The sequence below is a fragment of the Pinus tabuliformis genome, chromosome 8, assembly GCF_031772625.1.
Source record: "Pinus tabuliformis cultivar Carrire ecotype Pingquan chromosome 8, CPIR1, whole genome shotgun sequence".
Lineage (NCBI taxonomy): Eukaryota > Viridiplantae > Streptophyta > Pinopsida > Pinales > Pinaceae > Pinus > Pinus tabuliformis.
Window position 1 is genome coordinate 1,801,160,154 of NC_142294.1, and position 15,513 is coordinate 1,801,175,666.

At 42.8% G+C, this 15,513-nt stretch overlaps 1 pseudogene; it reads right to left on the reverse strand.

The window, feature by feature from the left end:
• LOC149243430 (pectate lyase 1-like) overlaps positions 1 to 15,010 on the reverse strand; it is a 35,650-nt pseudogene extending 20,640 nt beyond the window's left edge.
• Between the last annotated feature and the right edge of the window lie 503 nt (positions 15,011 to 15,513).

Below are 15,513 nucleotides of genomic sequence, written 5' to 3' on the forward strand. Positions count from 1 at the left end.
GAGTCCTCCAGCATGCAAGAGAGGGGTAACAGGGACGGTGATAAACGGTGACAAATTGCTGTGTAACAGATGCCCCCTAAAGCATGAGGCCCGAAAGAGAGAGGGGTGAAATGCTTTACAAGAACATGAGTGACTGAAAACACGGCCACCAGAGAACCTGCGTAAAGAAGTACAACTGATAGCTCAGGTACATGATGTATGTGGTATGGGCGCAGCCATCCATAATAGAGTATATAACGATCTAGATCCAAGGTATGGACGCAGCCATCCAGAGAGGATCGATAAATAGACTCAGGCATGGTCGCAGCCATCCAGTGAGTGAGTCATGTAATGATCGCAATAAGCCACAAATCGTAGCCTGGATCCCAATAGACAAAATCCAGGGTCTTGCGCTCCATCTCGACCCGAATTGAGTACAAGTTCAAGCATGCGAATACATGAGTTGAAGTCGAACATGCATGAACATCATCTGATTACCAGTCAATGATGAAAACTGTTAACAGACGCGAGAGGTACCACCAATAATGACAATGGTCCTCAAGGTACTATAGGTACAATCTACGGCGTGTGAATTAATGAGCTGGCATCGAACACTCATAGAATCATTCGATAGGAGGCCAATGATGAAAAACTCTCATCGAACACGAAGAACCTGCCATTGAGGCATGCAGGCTCCAAGGCACCGAAGGGAGTCTCTAGATCAACTTCCTGGATATTGAGCTGAAGTCGACAGGAAGTGACCTTGATCAAAGGTGGGCCATAATTCTTCCCACATCATTGACACGAGACAGAGGAAAGATGTTGTGGTGATTCAGAATTATGTGAGGTATCAGAGGGAGGTTGTATTACTGCAGAGGTCAACTTCTCTTGAACATATCGGCGGCATGATAGTGGACTTGGCAGTATCTGACATCAAATGAGCAGAGGTCATGGTGACAAGGCAATGAGCAGATGAGAGGTCAAATAGGATAACCCAAACCCACGGAGGCTAGTGTAAAACAAGATGAGATGTCCCCACCCAGACACGAATGCAGACTAGTGCCATGTTCAAGAGCGACATACTGCCGACATGACAATGATTATGGATCCATTTTCCCCACCATTGCTGGCGAGTACCCCAGTTATTTTTAACAAGCTTGATGGGGATAGCATATGCTTGTGGGTGTCATTACGACGGAATCCGATGTCATTAAGTTTTGACGAGTCTGAAAAAGGAAGAACTCGGCACCTTTTCCTATTTAGAGAGTCTGAAAAGACAGCAGAAAAGTAAACTCCAGGGGGTCCTTTTTCGTAAAGTTGTGTCTCTCGAGCCCGAAAAAGTATAAAACAATGCTCGAAAGAACCGCTCGACCATTACGATCAAGGAGTACTTTTCATGAGTAGTGATATCGATCTGAAAAAGTAAATAAGCAATCAACATCACGCCATTTCGTAACCATTAACGAACCTGAAACGACAAGGGTCCGACGATATTTTCATTTTTACACGGTCGGAAAAGGGTTTAAAGACGACCGCCTCTTATTTATGTTTAACGAGTCAAGAGGGGAAACTCGGCAATCTTTTCATTTTTAGCGAGTCAGAAAAGAGCTGAAAGATGACTCCATAGTGACGTTTTTGTGTATTTACCGAGTCCGAAAAAGTATAAAATACAACTCGTTTCACCATCGAAGTTGCAAAAATGACCTTCCATAGCACCAATAGCAAGCGTAAAATCCATTTTCGACCAAAAATATATTAAAATATTCAGAAAACAACTCTTTAACCCTAATTGCAAGTCAAAAAGTCTATAAATATGGTGAAAATGTAAAAAACAAAATTACTTTTACCTTTTACCTTTTGCATAGTGGTGGTGGTCCATTTGGGGAGAAAACTTCGAGCAGCGATTACCGCCAATCCGGGCAACCATTTGAGATTCCGCCAGTTCCAGGTAAGAGGCGCTTCATTTAGCTCTATTTCCATACTTGTTTTATGCATTTTGTTCCTAAATTGAGCCTCAGCAAGGGGGATTTTAAAATTTAGGGTTGCGCCCCATTGGCGCGGGTATCCGGCACGGGTCCGCGCCAATGGGGTGATTTACCCAAAGGTACCGCGCCAACCGCGCGACCTAATTTTTTTATTTGAATTTTCCCATCATTTTCGAAATTTGACTAGTTTGTAAGCCTACCAGGGTTTCATTAATGATTTATTCATCCTTGTGGGTGCAGGAAACAAGCAAAAATGGTGGTGGAATGGAAAGAAAGGGAGCATGATGCCGTAGATGCCTTGGCCATAGCGGATGAGGGATGTATGAATGCTTTGAGAGACTGTGCTCTCAAAAAGTTCTTCCTCACCTCTTATCTGCGAGCTCAACCGGAGCTATTACAGTTCATAGTGGATGCTTGGGATGTTGATGACCAAGTATTTTGCTTACGGGATCAGACCTTAGAGCTGGATGTATATGATGTGTACTTCATTACTGGGTTGTCACGGAGAGGGGCGAGCCCTATTTTGACCAGAAGCAGGCCTTCCGGGGAGAAGATAGGTGAAGTGAAGGCTCGTGTGTGCCCAGAGGCACAATTTGGGAAAAACAGTGCTAAGGTGGATATCGCCACCATCCATGACTTGGCTCTTAGAGTGATACTGTTCACTATCACGCATGTAGCCGGGGTACAAGCACCCCATGAGGCAAGCAAGAATCATCTGTTACTAGCGACAGAATGCCTTAGCCCCACCATTTTTGACTGGGCTACAGCGGTGACTACAAATATCAAAAGGTAGCATACCTCCAAAGCATGTATGTTTGCTTCTTACTTTGCATGTTTGTTTGTTTGTCTTCTTGTTTGCTTACTCTCTTTTCTTACGCATTTTCTTTTGCTTTTTCTTTGTTTTGTCTTGTCTTTGCTTGTTTACATTCCTATATTAGTTTCACATGAAACCGTGTGCGAATCTTTAAACAAGTTGGGTAAAGTACAAGAGGACTTATGTAGTTATCAATACTTGGTTATATGTCATCATACCTCTGTATGAAGAGCTTGTGTCTTCATTCCATGATATATCAATGGAAAATACGTGTTGTTTGAAGTGAACCTTGGTGAAAACACAATGCTTGCGCTAACTAGTATCACCTACTTGAGTCAGTTGTTTTGGGTTAATCCTTGTTAACTCAATCAAGTAGAGTAAGGTGAGGGGAAAACCTTAACAAGCACGTCAGAGATATATACAAACTACTTCTATGAAGGAAAAAATTCTTATGCTCTCAATAAGGCATGCAGGCTCCAAGGCACCGAAGGGAGTCTCTAGATCAACTTCCTGGATATTGAGCTGAAGTCGACAGGAAGTGACCTTGATCAAAGGTGGGCCATAATTCTTCCCACATCATTGACACGAGTAAGAGGAAAGATGTTGTGGTGATTCAGAATTATGTGAGGTATCAGAGGGAGGTTGTATTACTGCAGAGGTCAACTTCTCTTGAACATATCGGCGGCATGATAGTGGACTTGGCAGTATCTGACATCAAATGAGCAGAGGTCATGGTGACAAGGCAATGAGCAGATGAGAGGTCAAATAGGATAACCCAAACCCACGGAGGCTAGTGTAAAACAAGATGAGATGTCCCCACCCAGACACGAATGCAGACTAGTGCCATGTTCAAGAGCGACATACTGCCGACATGACAATGATTATGGATCCATTTTCCCCACCATTGCTGGCGAGTACCCCAGTTATTTTTAACAAGCTTGATGGGGATAGCATATGCTTGTGGGTGTCATTACGACGGAATCCGATGTCATTAAGTTTTGACGAGTCTGAAAAAAGAAGAACTCGGCACCTTTTCCTATTTAGAGAGTCTGAAAAGACAGCAGAAAAGTAAACTCCAGGGGGTCCTTTTTCGTAAAGTTGTGTCTCTCGAGCCCGAAAAAGTATAAAACAATGCTTGAAAGAACCGCTCGACCATTACGATCAAGGAGTACTTTTCATGAGTAGTGATATCGATCTGAAAAAGTAAAAAAGCAATCAACATCACGCCATTTCGTAACCATTAACGAACCTGAAACGACAAGGGTCCGACGATCTTTTCATTTTTACACGGTCGGAAAAGGGTTTAAAGACGACCGCCTCTTATTTATGTTTAACGAGTCAAGAGGGGAAACTCGGCAATCTTTTCATTTTTAGCGAGTTAGAAAAGCGCTGAAAGATGACTCCATAGTGACGTTTTTGTGTATTTACCGAGTCCGAAAAAGTATAAAATACAACTCGTTTCACCATCGAAGTTGCAAAAATGACCTTCCATAGCACCAATAGCAAGCGTAAAATCCATTTTCGACCAAAAATATATTAAAATATTCAGAAAACAACTCTTTAACCCTAATTGCAAGTCAAAAAGTCTATAAATATGGTGAAAATGTAAAAAACAAAATTACTTTTACCTTTTACCTTTTGCATAGTGGTGGTGGTCCATTTGGGGAGAAAACTTCGAGCAGCGATTACCGCCAATCCGGGCAACCATTTGAGATTCCGCCAGTTCCAGGTAAGAGGCGCTTCATTTAGCTCTATTTCCATACTTGTTTTATGCATTTTGTTCCTAAATTGAGCCTCAGCAAGGGGATTTTAAAATTTAGGGTTGCGCCCCATTGGCGCGGGTATCCGGCACTGGTCCGCGCCAATGGGGTGATTTACCCAAAGGTACCGCGCCAACCGCGCGACCTAATTTTTTTATTTGAATTTTCCCATCATTTTCGAAATTTGACTAGTTTGTAAGCCTACCAGGGTTTCATTAATGATTTATTCATCCTTGTGGGTGCAGGAAACAAGCAAAAATGGTGGTGGAATGGAAAGAAAGGGAGCATGATGCCGTAGATGCCTTGGCCATAGCGGATGAGGGATGTATGAATGCTTTGAGAGACTGTGCTCTCAAAAATTTCTTCCTCACCTCTTATCTGCGAGCTCAACCGGAGCTATTACAGTTCATAGTGGATGCTTGGGATGTTGATGACCAAGTATTTCGCTTACGGGATCAGACCTTAGAGCTGGATGTATATGATGTGTACTTCATTACTGGGCTGTCACGGAGAGGGGCGAGCCCTATTTTGACCAGAAGCAGGCCTTCCGGGGAGAAGATAGGTGAAGTGAAGGCTCGTGTGTGCCCAGAGGCACAATTTGGGAAAAACAGTGCTAAGGTGGATATCGCCACCATCCATGACTTGGCTCTTAGAGTGATACTGTTCACTATCACGCATGTAGCCGGGGTACAAGCACCCCATGAGGCAAGCAAGAATCATCTGTTACTAGCGACAGAATGCCTTAGCCCCACCATTTTTGACTGGGCTACAGCGGTGACTACAAATATCAAAAGGTAGCATACCTCCAAAGCATGTATGTTTGCTTCTTACTTTGCATGTTTGTTTGTTTGTCTTCTTGTTTGATTACTCTCTTTTCTTACGCATTCTCTTCTGCTTTTTCTTTGTTTTGTCTTTTCTTTACTTGTTTACATTCCTATATTAGTTTCACATGAAACCGTGTGTGAATCTTTAAACAAGTTGGGTAAAGTACAAGAGGACTTCTGTAGTTATCAATACTTGGTTATATGTCATCATACCTCTGTATGAAGAGCTTGTGTCTTCATTCCATGATATATCAATGGAAAATACGTGTTGTTTGAAGTGAACCTTGGTGAAAACACAATGCTTGCGCTAACTAGTATCACCTACTTGAGTCAGTTGTTTTGGGTTAATCCTTGTTAACTCAATCAAGTAGAGTAAGGTGAGGGGAAAACCTTAACAAGCACGTCAGAGATATATACAAACTACTTCTATGAAGGAAAAAATTCTTATGCTCTCAATAAGTCAGGATCCCTCTTCCACCTCTGAAATGAATAAGTGCTATGCACGGTTACAAAAATGAAGAAAAAATGAAAATGTGAAAAAATGAAAAAAATGAAAAAATGAATAAGGCGAAAGAAGAGAAAGGCTTCCTGTGTAGAGAGGTGATGCAAGTAACTCCACCAGGGTATTGACCAGGCTCGCTGGTAGTAGAGCAATGCTTGTGTTCCCACATGAATCTGCAGGGGTACTGTCCAAGCCTGCTAACAGCGGAGCAACACCAAAGATGAAAACTTAAACCCTGACAATCATATGGCTTGTGCACCAATATACCCCTCATCCAAATGTGTGCCGATTGATCAACATCATGATAGATGTTAGGTCTTACAATCAAGCATGTGTGGAAACCAAGATGATCATAGAACTGAACAATACTTACGGTGGTGTTAGACTTGATTTTCATGAATAAGGTCCATGCAGAGAGCTAGAGATCTACCAGTGTGTCACCAAGTGTTGTCTCGGCTACAACCACCCTCCAAAAGTATGCCTTAGTTTCATTTTGGAGCCTCTCTACCAACCATCCTTAGTAGCATGTCTTGCACTTTCAAGTACTTAGGCTTCAGCTGAGTTTCGGTGGCCTATCGGCCTGTTCATGTCAGCTTGTTTGTCTCCCTCCCATAGGTCAACATTCTTAACTTAGAATATTTGCTTGCTGAAACACTGCCCCAAAAAATTGTGCAACTCTAGAGGGGAACCATCCTTCCCTCCATAAATTTCACAAATGAGTTAGGCATCCTGTTGGGCCCTAGAATTGCACAGAATAGTCAGGAAGTCCTCCATCAGAAAACTACGCAATCTGACCTAGCATTGGGCCTCAGCCCAGAAACTGCTCAATTCCTAATAGACAACCAACTCTTCTCAGCCCCATAAATTATGCAATTCCTGACAGAAAACCACCTCTACTCAGCCCAAAAACTACGGAAATGTTCATCCTAGGCTCACAGACCGATGCATGTGCCTTCAAGTTGACCGGTTCCCTTTGAGAATGAACAAAGCTGATTTGCATGCAAGAGCTTCTTTTCCTAAAATAGCAAAAGGCAGCATGCAAAGATTGTTTTAGAAGCCTCCCGCCAAGTGTCACCTTTTCCTAAATTTGTAGCATACGCACCATAACCTCGATTTTATCAAAAATTATGAACCAGACATTGTAGAACTCATTCCTCACATTGATCTTGTAGCTCTAACATTCCACATCGCATATAGGATTCTTTGGCACTTTCAGCTTAGTTGTTTCAGAGTAAGTATACTTCTCATGTCTTGCGCTACATTTTTGTCGCCTTTTGTGTTTTGCTTTGTGTAAGTGATGTCTTCTTGATTTTAATGAGAACTTGTTTTCGTTTTAATGTATGTTAGCTTGTAGAACCACCATTTCAGTTCTCGTTCACACCTCACTATTTTATCATGCATGACACTGTTTTTGCACGGATGATCGCTGTTGCGGTGACTCGCTTCACACACATGCATTTTTTCCCGTTTTTTGAATCATGCAATTACTATTTTTATGCATGATCATTCACTCTTGTTTACACTCAATCTCACCATACATTCAAACTTCTCATGTTTTTAGTCGCCCGTCTGTGTGTCTGGGTTGCCTTAGCCCAGACCTTGCCTTTCCTGGCTAGCATTGCGCAATTCTGGAAGTGAAGGATCTGCCTTCCCTCCAAAAATTGTGCAAGTTTTGCCTAGCACTGACCTCAAGGCTTGCATTACGCAATTCTGGGAGGCAATGCCTTATTGGCCCCAGAAAATGTGCAATGCAGTTTACTGGTTTTCATGTCACTGCTAACTAAAATTATGCATTACGCAGTTTCAGTCCTCAACAAGCCAAGCTAGACTATGCATTGTGCAGTTTTAGCAGTCAATCAGCCTCTCAGCAGCCCAAACTATGCCTTACACAGTTTTGGTAGTTAGTCTCCTACCCTCCCGGTGAAAATTGTGCAATCTTCACAAACAGTCACATAGCATAGATACAATGGCTTCCATGAGAGCAGAGTCCAAGACACCGTTGAGAGTGTAACTAGCGATGAAGTCAATCAAGTTACTATGAAATTTCCTATCTATGAATACATCAAGTTGTTCATAGATAAGGATATCAAGATGAATTGACAACGACATCATAGCAAGCAACACCATTAGCTAACAGCAGAAGGTAGCAAACTTGCATGCGACAAATGCAATGGAAAGGTTGTTGACAGTGCAGAGGCAGAGAAAAGTTCCAAGTTCAAGACGATCCACTTGTGATGAAAGTAGCTTTGGAGACTGAGGTTATGAGGTGACGACGTGACAAGAGGATTGAACAAAGGCAAAGAGAGAAACAGAGGAGTTGTAGGTGCTGAAGTGGCAACTGAAGGAATAACAGGAGCTGCATAGAAGAGAGGAAGAGTTGCAGCAAGAAAAGTTATAGTAGGAGGTGCAACATGCACATACTGATGATATTGTGCCCATATAGGTTATAGACCCGGCCTAGTAGCTGGCTCGAAGTAGAGAGGGTGGTAGTGCCATCGATCACATTCAAGGGTGTTCAGAAGAATGGATGTCATTATGTGCACGCATGTGATCACACCCATTAGCACACTCACCGAGGCTAAGACAAGAACCAAGTCCGACCGGAGCTGAACATGTATTTCAACAGGTTGATGTGCATAGTCACCAACACACACTTGGACATCAACATAGACATTATGCATCAGTATTTTGTTAGTCCAGCTACACTCAAGATGATGATTTGCATGTTAATTAAAAGAGTTAGATAGAGGAGCCATACCCATGTACCTAGATGCAACAGAGGCAAGAGTTTGCTTTTAGTAGGATGTCACCATTGAGCACGCGGACACCATCACGAACGACCAATCTTGCCATCAGTTCACCAATGTCGATAATCATGAGGATGTTGAAGATTTGGTCTTGCCACAACTGTTTGAGTCTTAGTGATGGCTTGCATGGCTTGCTCAAGCCTATTTTGTCTCACATGGGTACATGTGAAGATTCTATGTAACATCTTGTAAAGTGAAAGTCCAAGTGTCGATAGTTGAATGTAACAGTCATGTAGTAGTTGAAGAGTCATGAGGGTAGGTAAAGAGTCACAAAGGGGAATGTTAAGGGTCACCCCACCCTTTTTTATTTATAAAACCTCATAACTCATTGTAATGGCTTTTCTGCAGCCAAGCTTTCGATAGGAGTATCTTAGAGAAAGCTTGGAGAGTATTGTAACGAGCCTTGACTTCTCCATAGTGCAAAGCTAGTACATCTCTTTGGAGGAGCAGGTAGCAGTGACTGTAACATTTCGTTATTGGGACTAGTGGTTGGTCATGGTTGTATTATATGATTGGAACTTTCACTTCTTAATATAACAGAGCCAACACGTTTCATGCATGTGTTGTTATTTTATTTCAGTTATCTTGGTTATTCTAATGCTATATGTATTTATTTTCTTACGCATGTATGTATAAACTCTTTCTTCATATGTATTTATGAATCTTACTGAGATGTGTTGGTGTTTTAACCATCACTTTGGATTGTTGGTTCGCATGCCTTCCAGTTCATGATGCATCTTTGCTCATGTGCTCCCTTCCAAGCCATTTGTTTCCACATGTTTCCAAAAGGTGCACTCCCCCAGTTTCTGTGTGTAAGAATTGTTCATGCACCTTCCATGGCTTGTTACGCATGTCCAACCCTTTCTACCAACAAGGACATCCTACTTACCTTTGTGCACAACCACGGTTAAGGTGATACTGGGTACAACCCACTTCTGGAACTCCTACACCAACCGGTCTAAGGTCTAGTTGGGACTTCTTACCAGGGAGATCCCTTGACATGTTGGCGGGTCCGGCACTATCGACAAAACCCATAAACAAGGAAGGAGTTGTACAACCATGATGTGGTGTTTAGAGAGGTGAAAGATGTTATTAAACATGAAAGGAACCTAAGAAGATAGATTTTTAGCTAAAGGAGGAAGAATCAGACTCTACAGTAGAAGAGGAATTAAAAGATGAGGAGCCACAAACTCCAACTATGAGAAGATCAATTCAATAAAGAAGGTCACCATAAAGGAATAATCTAGCTGCTTTCTATTCAAATTTTGATTTATCTATTTCTAATGATGATCCCAGAACTGTCAGGGAGGCAATAGATTCAAAGGATGGAAAACTCTAGAAAGAGGCCATGGTTGATAAAATGGCATCTTTGGACAAAAATGAGGCTTAGGATCTCGTGGAGTTGTCAGATGGAAAGGAACCCATTGGAAGAAAATGGGTGTTTAAGATGAAGATGAATGCAGAAGGCAAGGTGGAGAAATACAAAACTCAGTTGGTAGAAAAATCTTATTCCCAGGTGTCGAGAATTTATTTTAGTGATATATTTCTCTTGTTGCCAAGGTAGATTCTATTAGATTATTTTTATTTGTTGTTGTTGCTTTTGATTTTGAGGTAGAATAGATGGATGTGAAGACAACATTTCTTCATGGGGATCTGGAATAAGAGATATACATGAAGCAACCTGAAGGATTTTCTATGAAGGGTAAGAAAGAATTAGTATGTAGGTTAAAAAATTCTTTGTATGGGTTAAAACAATCACCAAGGATGTGGTATCATAAATTTGATACATTTATACGGGGACTTGGCTTCACCAGAAGCAAACCAGATCAATGTGTGTATTTTAAATTAATTAGTTATTGTGTTATTTATTTGGTCTTGTATGTGGATGATATGTTGTTGATTGGAAATAACAAGGAAATTATCCAGGATTTGAAGACCCAATTGTCCTCCAAATTCGACATGAAAGATCTTGGTGCTACAAACTATATTTTGGGCATGGAAATTAAATGAGATCAGGCAAAGAGGAAGTTATGGTTAAAACAGATGGAGTATTTCGAAACAATATTGCAGAGGTTTAATATTCAGGATAATAAATCGGTGAAGGTTCTTATTCCTGTAAGTGTAAAATTATCTCTTAAACATTGTCCCTAAACACAAGAAGAGGAAGAGGACATGTATGTCTAGTGTTCCATATGCAAGTGCAGTCAGTAGCCTGATATATGAAATAGTTTGTACTAAACCAAACATTGCACATGTAGTGGGAGTATTGAGCAGGTTTATGTCAAAACCAGGGAAGGACCATTGGAAAATAGTGGAGCGGGTTTTTAGGTATTTGTGTGGCACTACCAAGGAAGACTAGGATTGGACAGATTTTTGGAAATCCTTGGCTTTTTTGATGCAGACTGGGCTAGAGATCTGGATCAGAGAAGGTCTAGAAGTGGGTATGTGCTCAACCTATTTTGAGGTGCATTCAGCAAGGGATAGTTTGTAGTGGCACTTTCAACTACAGAGGAAAAATACATGGCAACCACTCATGTAAGCAAGGAAGTAGTTTGGTTGCAAATATTATGTTGAATTATGGGGTTGGTACAGTGAGATATAAGGATAGAATTTTGTTGGATACGTGGGGCCTGAACCAGGTTTAGCAGTGAGTTTAACCAAGCAAATCCTGATACTACTAGCCCTTTCGGCAACAGTCCATGGAGCGCAGACTGAGGTCTCACCTGAAGTAGTATGGGAGGGTGCTAGAACCAGGTTTCTGCACCCTAGGGATGTATTGATGTGGGAGATCGGTACCTGATTCAACCTTTGCACTTACTAGATTACACATACCCGCAAACTTCTGGTGTTCTGAGGGAGTACCTTCGCGCTGCTCATGCGCAGTGCGGCCAGTGTTAATTACCCAAGTCTTCCTTAATTAGAGTTTGTTCATTAATTAATAAGAAGACTCTCATTCATAAGCATACATATAAGTGCGTGCAGATAAATAAATAGATATCATCAACACATAACATTCAAATACAGATCTTTGAACCAGATGCATAATATGTCAAACCAACTGATCTTTATTAATTATTCCTTCAAAGTTTGATCTAATACAGACTTGACTCCACCCTATGCACCTAGCTGCAGGGGTCCACACACTCAGATGCAGACTCTACTATGCCTCTGTGCACTCAGCTGAAGAGCCTCTACCTACTACTATGACCCAATACACTTCAGATTGACTTCTATCTTCTAACCATGCCTTCGCATCTATCTATTACTTCTCAACTCTAAAAACTGAGACTCTACCCTTAGAGCCTCGCTCTATTTATACAATCCCATGGTCCACAGACCATGGGTAGACCAACACACTTTACATTAAATTACATTATTTTAGGGTGGAAAACCCTAGACTCTCGCGCTCTGTGCACTTTGCGGAGTCTTTACAATACAATTTTCCCCAAAATTCGAGCTTTAAGCCCCCAAAAACGTTGCGTGGGGGACTTGATGCCCAACAGGCCCCCAACACAAACATTGTGACTTGCCCTCGAGTCACTCCATTGGTGTGGTGATCTTCATGTGGAGTCCATCCAACAGCTTCTGTGCTTCACATAAGTGTGCAACACATTCTTCCGTTGTCCACTGTACCAGTTGGACACGTATCTCCGATGCGTCATTGTCATGGACACCTCCTTGCCTTAGCGCATATATGCCCTGCATCTGTGTTAGCTTTCCCTCGATCTTGGTGGTGACTGTGAATGCTTCCTCGAGCCAAGGCTAGATGCGCGCTTTAAGCACTGCTTCTTTCTGATGCGCGACATCCACCTGTTCCTTTAGAGCCTAGGCCTCCTTCATCTTGGCCAGTCACTGAGTAAGGGTGACTGTCTGCATGGTCCCCCGGACATTGTCATATGCCTACTGCAACTGTCACACTTCTGTCTCTAGATGTTGTGTAGTTGGATCTTCCTGCAGTGAGGTGAGCGTGAAGAGTGACTGATCCAACAAGCTCGTGCAATCCTATATGGTGCACTCTATTTCTTCCAACCCCAATTGAATGGTACAGTTATGTTGCTCTCTAACTTTTGGGGGTGTAGAGGGTTGCACCTTCAGCTGTAGTTCCATAATATGCAAGTTGAGGTCCAGCTAGATCCTCGTTGCTTCCTCCTTTGCCTCGCAGAATCCATTGGCTAATTTGTGGATCCGCACTCCTACTGGTAGGTCTATCATAATCTCTAGATCTGGGATGCAGCGACATGCTTCCTCGATGATCTACTCCAGCTGTTGATTTTGCGCTACTACTTCATCACGTTGGAGGCTCAACTGCTCGATGTTGATTCATTGTTCACTGAGAATTTGCACTATGCATCCTTCCCTAGCACAAAGCTCTATCGTCACTCCATCCTGCAACTGGTATAATATCTCTCATGGAAGGGCAGCCAAGTTTAGGCCAAGTCCCTTGATTCGACCTACCATGGCTCTATCCTCCATGTTGTCCACTATCAGTGCTCCTTCGAACAACATGACAGTATTAGCCCTTTTGGCCCACAACAACTACTCTATTACTGATGTACCCGTAGACAGCTACGGTTCCCTCTTGTGGGGGTCGCACCTAAAGTCCCTGTAGTTGCACCTTGAGTGCCCCCAACACATTCTGCTGCTCCGTCATTGCTTGCTGGAGCGCTTCCTTGGTGACCTCGTGAATTGTGTCATTGATCTCACATAGGTTATCCTCGATCAATGTAATAGGTTCCTCATCTAATTTGGAAGCCTTGGTCTTCTTCCAGGGCCGTATCTGTTCCATACTGGGCGGTCGTTTTAGCTGTGTCAATGATGTTTTTGGGCCCGTGCCTTCCGTCGTGTCATTTGTCCCCTATCCTATGGTCAGGGCCAGGCCTCTTTCCTCTTGCATCGTGGTTCCCCTTGATGTCGGTGTTGCTGCTACTTTTTCCACGTTCTTAGTTAGCTCTGTGGTGGCTTTGCTGCCTCACGGGAAGCCCTTACCTCTTCAACGAACTGCTTGTTTTGCTTCTGTTGTGCCAGCAACTTGGCAGCATCCTTCTGTCTTTAAATCATTGTCTCATCACACACCATCAAATCCGGTGCATGCCATTTAGGTGGCCATGAGTCGAGCACTATGAACATAGTGTCATCAATCGCAATGAAGGGGAATGTGGTCCATTTTTGCTCTGGATTCTTTCACACCCTAATGTACACATTGTGCATATCTGCCTTAAAGTCTGCAAAGCTTCGTAGACTGTCATATACTGTGGGTGATAGGCACGGCCATTTGTTGATCCACATTCGTACGTTTGCCTCCATAAGTATCTAGAAGATCATGGTCTCATGGATTCGCATGGCGTCCTTCATCGCCCATAGTGACGTGTATTTTGCTGCCTCTGGCAAGTCTTGGTCAAGGGGAGGAAACTGACTGTCCTCAGGTAATTCCCCTACAACCAATAGGAAGGATAAGAGAAACCACATGCAGTGGAAGGCCTTACCCTACTCCTAGGCCTCCCTACAGTTCATCAGGAACTCCTCGCAGAGGAACTGCACCCAGTTGAACCGTACCCCCTCTGTGCATTTTTCGGCCAGTGCGATGACCGTTGTTGATACCTCGTTGCCACGACATTTTCACATCACTTTTCTTGCTAGAAACTGGGTGGCTACGTGCACCACTTTATCTTGAATGCTAGTAATAACGTAAGCCCTCTGCTTTTTCTCCAACTTGTATTTCTTTTTCATGGTCTCTGCGAGAACCATGTCTCCACTTCTACCAAATATTTCCGCAAGGTCGCTTCCTGTATAAGGAAGCTGAGAAATCCTATGAATAAGCTCCGTCGTGATGGGAATGGGCTCATCCAGCCACAATTACCCATTGTGCACCAGGCAAAGTAGTTTCCTAATGACAAATATCGTGATTGGTGCCCGATGAAAGTGTGGAATCCATAGTAGGTGGAGTAGCCCGACCTCCTCCACCCCACGTAGCCATTTCCATGGTTGTAGTGCTGTAACTGCCCCCTCCTTGCTTTGTTTCATTAGTTGGCTAGTTTCCAAATGTGGGAACTTTTCACTATCTGCCAAGTCCCAATCTTCAAATTTCATTGTGGGCACGCCGCCCAGAGCCAAACCTTCAAATAGAATTCCCTCAAGGAGGAATGGGGTTTTGAGTGTGCTTTTAACGACATCCAAATCATTAGGTACTTTTACTCTCCCTTTCCACAGAGGAACATACTTGGGTAGCTTTGCTGTAGTGTGTACTGGCTTAATGTCTTCCTCCATATCTACCTCTAGTTCAATCTCTTCTACTAATGCCTGGAGATCCTCCTGCTCATCATCTGTCTCAAGATTAACCATCTTTCCCTTATCTTCCATAGAGAGCTTACCAAACCATGGGTTTCACAGAGACATACGAACCGGTCCAGCTACATGTGGGTCCTTTATGGGCCTCGGTGTCCAGGGTGATTTTGGAATTTCCGGTGCATCCCCCACTGGTGACATAGGGCTCAACGTGGCTCCCTCGGCTATCGACATCACTTTGTTCAAAAAGTCCTGCGTCTATTCTGGCAATGTTTCAAACACTGAACTTGCTCTCAAATTCTCTAAATTTGTAAGGTCCACACCCAATTGATAGTGCAATAACTAAATTCTCAAGATGCCAAGGGTTGTTCAACGGATGACCATCTATAATTTATAGGCCTGATGGAATTCAAATTTGACCATTCCCTCCTCATTTGGCTCATTAATGCGAGATTGGTGATAGATTGTCCCAAATCTAGTTTAGACTCTGTGTCTTAATTTCTCGCTGTCCACTCCTCATTGTCTTAAATGGGATATCTTGTTATGAACAGTGGCCCCAA